The following is a 9,044-nucleotide window of genomic DNA, read 5'->3' as shown; positions in this document are numbered from 1 at the left end:
GCTCTAAAAACATCCTCTCCAAACCTACTCTATTAAACAATCACCTTAGTTTTATTACTTTTACATAAAAGTTCTCCAACAAGAGTGTGCTTAGCTGAAAAACTACTTGTCAGTAAAACCCAAAACAAACAAACAAAAACCCCAAAATTCAGAGGCCAGTTGCCATGGTGCCATACTAACATACCACTTTGCAATGCAGAGCCCACATGGAAAGGTCCCTGGTTCACATCTTGAGCTCTTCCTGTGCACATCAGATGCATATGTGCATGCCTGATCCAGACTGGCCAAGATTGGAAGCGAAATGTGAGGTTAAGATCCTCTTGGGATGCCTTTCTCTTTTTCTCTCTCTCTTAGAAAAAATGAATAAATAAAATTTCCAAAAACTTAATAGTATAAGGAATAGAAGACATGGGCTATTGGTCTAATATTTGGGATTAATTATATGTTCATAAGCTTCACTTACTAGTCAGAAGCATGTCATCCACAAGATGAGAAGCTTGGTCATGGTAGCAGATGGACTTTAAGATGGGCTCTAGTGATGTCACACCCTGAGACTCATGTATAGCCTCCCTTGAGTGTGTCCTAAGACTCACTTCTAACATCAAATATGGCAAAGGTGGTAGACCTTGTAAGATATACCTTACTTTGTGTGTTTCTGGCAAATGCTCTCCTCTGCCTCCTCAACTTATACATTCATTCATGGTCACAATCATGTAGGAATTGAGACCCTCAGCTAACAGTCGGTTAAGCACTGAAGCTTTCGACAGCCAGTGTGCTAGTCCTTAGATCCATACCCTGTCAAGTCTTCATATGAGACTCCAGCACTGGCCAATGCCTGATTGCAACTTTGAGAAACCTTGGAGTAGAGGATGCAGCTTAGGCAAGTCTGACCCACAGAACTGATACACTAAATGCTTGCTGTTCTACACTGTGCTTTTGTGGCTGTTTGTTAAACAGAAATAAATAACTAATACAGTCATTCTATATTTAGAGGCTATGCACAACCTTACTCTCAATAATCTTCACTGTTTTATAAAAAGAGATATTTTTTGCTATAGGGCACGTGTGCTCGCCAGAAAGACAGAGAGACAGAAGGCAAGAAATCACTCCCTCCCGGGTGGGGGTATAGCCATGCTGCAATCCCTTCTCCTCCATTCTCCTCTGGGACATTGGGTATACATGCACATGTGCCCAGCATATGAGTTTAAGCCACCAAGTTGGAGACTCTAACTGTGGTCTACTATGTGGGAGTCCAACGATGTAACCATTATGGCATTGGCTAGTCCCAACAATCTTCATTTCTAAGGCAGAAGGTCAAGAAACATAGTACCTGGAGTGATAGTATATGGGTTGGAATCTTACCTCCCTCAATTATTAGCCAGTCCTTGGCTTGCTGCTTCATCTGTTTTTATGAGAATATAATATTCATCTTAGTATATGACTATGAAGAGAAATGAGTTAATGCATACAAAATGCTTAGAATAATGCCTGCAACAGTAAAATGTTAAGATGAATAAGCTGCAACATAATTAGGCATCAAGATGAGGGAAAATTCTTCATAAGGATATTAAATGCAGATACACAAGAAGAGGGCCATGCAGAAGAGGGACTGGGACAATATGGTTCATGCAGGTGCTGTAGCTTTCACTCATCTACAAAAGGAAGCTTACTTTTAGAAGTTCATAGGCCACTTGCCATGAGATAAATATATACAGAGATAGTTTGGGGTGCAATGCTTCATATTTTGTACTCAGTAAATGCCCAATTTCACAGCTCTGTGCTTTTTCCTGGTGAAGAAATATCTAAATACAAACAGGGTAACTGCTGTCATTATTTCAGAGGGCTTTGAGGAGCCTGGAAAAGAGGTTAGTGATGTTGGTGGAGAGTTCACATAAGGAGTGTTCAAACATTTAACAAGTCCCTATTAAATAAATGAGTAAATGAATGGAAATAGAAACTTCATACTTATCTTTGATTAGATCTCTTTATGCCGCATTAACGACTCAGCATAGTGGCTGGTTTCCTGGTCTCCTTTTAGATGACTAGCCAATCAAATCATACATGCAAGGTTAAAAATAGCATTTTAATATAAACAAATTAAATGTTTGGGGCTAACAGATGGAGTGGAGGCTAAGGCAGCTGGCCAACTGTGCAGTTCAAATCCCGGACCTTGTGCTTTGAAAATTATGTTCGGTGCATGTGCATGCATGGCCAAAATCCTGAGAGGGGAATGGAGGGGAAGGGACTGTAGTGTTGTAATGTGGTCATCCTTCCTCCCTCTCTCTCTTTCTCTCTCTCTCTCTGTCTGTCTCTGGTGAGCACATGCACCCTATAGCAAAAAAATAACCTAAAGTATAGAAAGGTTTGCATCAGTTTAAAAATCTATTCTCATTGAGCCACTAGGTGGCGTAGTGGTTAAGATGCTCCCAGATGGCAGACCAGGATTCAAGTCCTGGATCATATACATTCTCTTAGGAGTCAGCAGATGGTGTGGTGGTTAAGGCACTGGAATGCCCCATAACCAACGGTGATTGAAATCCCAGACCTGGAGGCTTGAAAATTACACTGGGCATGTGTGCTTGTATGCTCAAAATCCCAGGAGGAAAATAAAAAAGAAGGAATTGTAGCATGATCATCCCATTTGGGGGGTGATTTCTTTTATCACTTTCCCTCTCACTGTCTCTCTCTCTCTCTCTCTGTCTCTCTCCTCTGGTGAGTATACATGTCATGCCCTATGGCAAAAAATTTCTCTCCCTCTCTCTCATATATATATATATATATATAAACACACACAAAGATTTTTATTTTCATAAAATGTATTTATGTTTTTCAGCAGCCTAGAAATAACAGGTATTTTGAGACTTTTTTTAATCCTCAGTAGAAGGTCCACTTTACTACTAGTACTGACCCATGGCTAATTATTTGCAGGTAAGAATCTTATTTTCTCTTCTGTGAAGTGGCAGGGCATAATTTGTTGCTTGTTTTCGGCTCTAAAATTTTAGATTGAGACGAGCTTCCCCTAAAAAATTTACGAACTTTCTCCATTTTCTTTCTAGATCCATTGCAACATTATTAAGACATTGGTTACCTTTCTTTTCTTTCTTTCTTTCTTTCTTTTTTTTTTTATTTAAGGCATATGAACATATAAGTTCATTGGAGAGACAAAGAGGGGAGGGGGGAGTAAGAAAGCATTTCCCAAGAGGATGGCCACATGAAATAACCTCTCTCACTCTCTTTTTAGGATTTTGGACATGCATCCTCACATACCTAGCATGTTTTTCAAGCTGCAGAGTTGGAATTCAAATCAAGCATCAGCCATGTGGGATCCAGCTACCATAACCACCACAGAACAAACTGGCCCTGGATGCAACTCTTATTCTGAACATTTTGCACATTAAATTTTGTTTTGGCTTGTTTGTTTTTCCTCTGTGCTAATTTTAATGCTAGTGCTTATATTTAATAATGTCCTTAGTGTGAGGTGTTTTAAATGTACTTCTCTGAATAAATTAAATCTTAAAATCCATACAGTCCATTTTATTAAATATTTTTCTCTGATTTTATTGTTGGCCATATTTCCTTTCCTTTATATGTTCTCCCTTTCTTCAATTATTATTGATTAGATTTTTTTCCAGACAAGGTAAACAGATCTTTTTCATTTTTTTAACATAGCTTTAACATCTTGTTATACTGTAACATTACTCTATTTTAGGAAGATACCCTCAATTTTGCCTTCAGAATCCTCTATTTGCCTCTTTAAATTCCTGCTAATGTCTTTTTAACTTCCAAGAGCTTTTGTTTGCTTTCCAAGTGTTCTTTATCATGGCGTTCTTGTTCTGAGAATCTTGTACAGTTTTGAAACGACATTCTGCAGTCTACATTAACTCTCTTTAAGTTCTGTTATTTGCTTTCTTTATTTGAATTTTGTTCTTCTTATTGGACATTGGCATAGTTGGTGGTCCTTAACTCATCCACACTCATGAGAGAGGCTGAGAATTAGACATACTAGGTATATTCTGGTTAATAGTTAGATGTGTGCATTTCTAATCTATGAATTTTAAAGATTTCTTTGTATGATAAACATTTAGAAGGTGAAGGATTAACCAGAACACCCACTATGTTGCCTATGATACTTTAGTGCACCCAATAGAATTGTTTGAGGCTGTTGCTACACAATATCAACATACTTGTCTAAGAATTCAAATCAGCCAATTACCTGTTACTTTGCTTATCCAGCACTACATACTAATTTTTAATTAAAATTTTTTGTTTTGAGGAAATAAAACAAAAAACATAGTCCCAAGGGTTGCATTTCCTAGCCTATTCAGATGGAAAAGGAAAGTACTAATAAACACAGGAATAAGTGCACATGATATATTCATAAATACTTCATTTTCAGCACATGCCGAATTTTAAGTATGTGGCCAGACATTGCGCCAAGTGTATTACAATCATTAAGGTATTTAATTTCCACAAAACCTTGTGTGGAATTCTAATTTATAAATGAGAAAATAGACTTATAGGAGAGTAGTAATTCGTTCAAAATAGTGCATTCATTTAAGCGGAAGAATAAAGATTTGAACATGGATCTTTAAAACTCTTTTTGTCTACGCAGACTCAGAATAATTACTTACAGTGCCAAGTATATGTCAACAACTTTCCAGAACCTCCCAGGCACCACTAAGCATAACCTATCACATTCATCATAATTATTACTTTGTTTTTAAACATGTATTGGTAAATTTTGTAAATTAGAAGCTGTTTAATGAGAAAGGAATGTCATACATTGTATCTGTTAACATAGAATATTCTCTTTATGAGAAATTTAACCAACCACCCATTTTGTTTATTCCATTCTTAGAGTAAATGTTTTTAATACTTTTCTTATCATGAAATCATAATTAATTTAGGAAATTATAATTGTATTAGCAAGTAGTTACAGAGTGGTCAGAAACTTTTAGGTTGGAAAATACCAAATCAGTGGATATTTTTTTGAATCCGATTTTAGTTTTCATTTTGGAAAAGAAATAATCTATTGTTATCAATTGTCATCAGTCCTAATAAACTAATCTCAATTAGAGATTAGCTGTATTTTGAGAAGTGATCTATATCAGGTTTAGAATTGCTATCAACTGAATAATTTGTGAACAACTTTTCTAAGATGGACAATGGTTCCAAGGAGGTTTTAATGCCATGGGGGCAAAATAATAAGAAATACTAATGATATCCCTCTCTTGAAGTGAAATAATACATGTAAAACAATATTTATTATCATTTTTTTAGATTGGGCATCAGTTGCATCAGAGAGAGAGAGAAAATGCAATAACAGCACCTTTGTTGAGAGGGACAAACCACAACTCCTTATTCTCTGTTCTTCTTATAGGAATTTTGGACATACATACACATGAGCCTGGTCTGTTTCTTTACCTGCCAGGTCTGAGTCTTGAACTGTGCTGTCAGTCATGTAAGATCAAATCTCCTTAACTGCCATGCCAACAGCTGGCCCAATAATGTTTCTTTTTAATAAAAAAGTATGAATATTTTTTATATGTGATGTTATGATGTCAACAGAAATATATGGAAATGAGCAAAGGCATCCCAATCACCCCAAATGGGCTCAATTCTGTATTTTGTCACATATGAGCTATGTATGCTGGAAATATTAAATACACATGTTTGTTTCAGTTTCTTCAAGTATAAAATAAAAAGATTCTCTCACTAAACTATTATAAAAATCAAACAAATATTTAAATGATGAGGAACTTAATCAAGAAAGTTGGTATTTGACGCAGTGATATGATAGTAGTGAATGTGTCTGACAAAAAGCCCCTGAGTTTGTAAGAGTTCATTCCTGTTAGAGACTTTTCACTATAATGGATGCAGAATCACTGTAATATAGAAACAGCTATTTCACAAAAGTCAGGTTAGGGAAGAAATTATAAAAATAATTATGCATATTTTCTTAGTGCCTTTGACAACATAATCTGTTTCACATATGTTACTGCTGTGTACTTCATAAATTCCTTCCTGAGATTATAGAAAACTAATTTCTTGTGTTTCTCCTCTGAATTTTACAGTTAGGAATATCTGAGGGTTTGATGTGCTGCAATTCATATGTGAATTAAATATAATGCAAGAGTTAAGCACGGCCCCATAAAACAGATGGTGATGATGAATGGAAACTGTGTGAATGATCTTCCTTTCACTTCTTCTATTTATAGACTATTACTAAAATATTTGTGGACTAACAAACTGAGAATGAGGAGAACATGGTGTTCTGAGAGTCACTTTGATGTTGAAAAGATAAGAAAGGCACATGTCTGAGAAACAGTCATCTAAAAAGACACCAATAGATGATTCCACTAAAATGATACCATATGATTTAGATGAAGAATAAACAATTACTAAAAAAAATTGGGATAGAGAAAGTTTTCTTTTGTCACACTAAAGTACAAAAGATATAAAGGAGTATGTACTATCATACAACAATTATATATTAATTTCATAAATGGGTGCTCTGAAAAAGTCCATAGAAAGTATGTATTAGGAAAAATCTATAGATGGATTTCAAGGTTTTTTTTGTCCTATTATAAATTTATATTCTAACTCAATTTTTTCTCAAATTTTTTAAGTCTGATAGGAAAATGTTTTATTGAGGTGCTTTTTTTTCTCTGTCACTGGTTAGTACATGCACCCACTGGCAATCAAACAATTAATTAATTAATTAAAATACTCTATTGAAAGGTCTTCATAAATGCAACAAAAAATGGTGTCTCAGAAGAGAAGAAATTTGTAAGAGAAGGAGAGAGTAGAAGTTTTTTTTTAAAAAATGCATTTCTGTATCTTCTGAAACCTTAATAAAATGAAGCTAAAGCGATAAAACATGCAAATACCTACAGGGATGAATGGAACTGGAAAAGAGAGGAAGTGTCCAATTTGGAAATCAGAAAACACTTTGAAACCAGTTTCTCACACTCACACCATTCGTATTGCAGGAGTAGCTGAAAGATTCAGGAGTTGGAGGCATCAGGAGTCTTATAAAGTGAGGGTGAGAAGAAACTAAGAAATCCACAGGGGAAGAGATTGGAGCTCCAGATTCTCTCCTGATCCTTGCCCAGGTGAGCAGCAGATAAATTAGTAGCTGGTTTTCTCTCTGATGATGGTCAACTCAAAGGACGGTGAGTATCAGGTGTGACCAAAATGGAATGAAAGACATTTGCCTTTTGAACCCTGGGTCACTGATACAGATAATGAGACCCTTGTTGAGTCCTTAGGAAGACTTAAGGGCATGCCTATAGTCCATTACAGATTGAGAGAAGGGTCTGCTGCATGCCTTCCAAACTCCTTGTTAAGAAATGAGGAGTGTTAAGGAAATCAAAGGTCTGGGCTAGTAGATAGTGTGGTGGTTAAGTGCTGGACTTCTGCATGGCCAACTGTGGTTTAAAAACCCAACCTTGCAGCTTGCTTTCTAAATTTCCTTCTCTGTCTCTCTCCGGTGAATTAAAATAATAATAATAAATAAAATAAATAATTCTTAAAGAAAAGAAAAGAAAATCAAGGGTCTTGTTCCATAAGAGTTCTTCAGTGAGCCTGAGGTAGACAAGAGATGGCAAGAAATTTGGGCTTCTATATAATGGAGTGGGTTATAAATTGATACATGGAATGTCTGCAGATTTCTATAGGTATTGAATCACCTTATATTGAAAGGCATAATTATTGTAAAATAATAATGATAATAATAACAACCAACAAAAGCAAAAATCCTGTGGGACATTGGGCCCCTGATTCATTGGCAGTAGATTAAGAGGGCTGCTTATATCTAAGTATGGATTCTTCCTTTGTAAAAGGGAAGATGTCTACAGAGGGAGACCAGCAGAACAGGGATGAGCTCCTATGGAGCAGGATCAAGCCCAGTCCAAGACACGCTGGCTCCCCGCCCAGGCAGGTTGCAGAGCGGTTGACTCCATGTTGGCCATTTGTTTCCATTATCCTCTAGTTTGAGAGGAAGTGCCCATGCCAGATATGACAGAACTGTGCCTTCACTCGGTATTTGGTGTGTGCAGGTAGATAGCATGTCTCTTTACTACATGGGTCTTCCGGGCAGGATGACAGGCCCCAGACCTTCATGTGCATCTGCATTTCATCCAGATAATGATGAGGTGTAGACTTGGAGCTGTTACTGATGTAGTTATGCTGGAGAGCCTTTGTTGAGTCCTAAGAGCAGGGAGATTTCCTGTGCAAGTATAGAGAGTAGGAAAAATAATTTGGTCACAGAAGAGAGGTGATAATTCAGACCTATGTCAGAATTTGTGTGTGTGTGTGTGTGTGTGTGTGTGTGTGTGTGAAGCAACTTCCATCAAACAAGGGCCCTCCTTTGAATCTGATTCTGGGCTACTCTTAGTGACTTGTAGCCAGTAGAACACTGGACTGACCCCGACTAAATTATAAAAATAAGGTGTAAAGATGATGTGCCTTCTGCCTTGCTTGTAGGAACTCTTTCTGGATCCTAAAGCTACCGTGTAACTATCCTAATGCTGCCTCACCATTCAGAAACTCAGACCCTGTGGAGACACCATGTGCAAAGGCTCCTGTGAACAGTCTCTGCTAAGAGTCAGGCATGGGACCAGCAGATGGTGTAATGGTTACGTTGCTGGACTCCAACGCAGTCAACCACAACTCAAGTCCAGGATTCGCTGGCTTAAATCTCCCACTGGGCACGTTTGTGTGCACACCCAAAATCCTGAGAGGAGAATGGAGGAGAAGGGATTGCGGCATGGCCATGCCCACTGAGAGTGATTTCTTTCTCTCTCTCTCTCTCTCTCTCTGTCTCTCCAGAAAGTGCATGCACCCCATAGCAAAAACCCCACAAAAAAAAAAAAAAAAAAAAAAAAAAAAATCTCTCTTTAAAAAAAAAAAAAGTGTCAGGCCCACCTATCATGGCTTGACTGGAAAATTATGGTCTCTAGCTATGGAGACACCCCAGTCATTAAAATCTTCCCAACTGAGGCCTTGGAAATCACAGAACAGAGAAGAGCTATCACTCCAGG

Source organism: Tupaia chinensis, unplaced genomic scaffold (genome assembly GCF_000334495.1).
Source record: "Tupaia chinensis unplaced genomic scaffold, TupChi_1.0 Scaffold000052_1, whole genome shotgun sequence".
NCBI classification, from domain to species: domain Eukaryota; kingdom Metazoa; phylum Chordata; class Mammalia; order Scandentia; family Tupaiidae; genus Tupaia; species Tupaia belangeri.
This window is presented reverse-complemented; position numbering follows the sequence as displayed.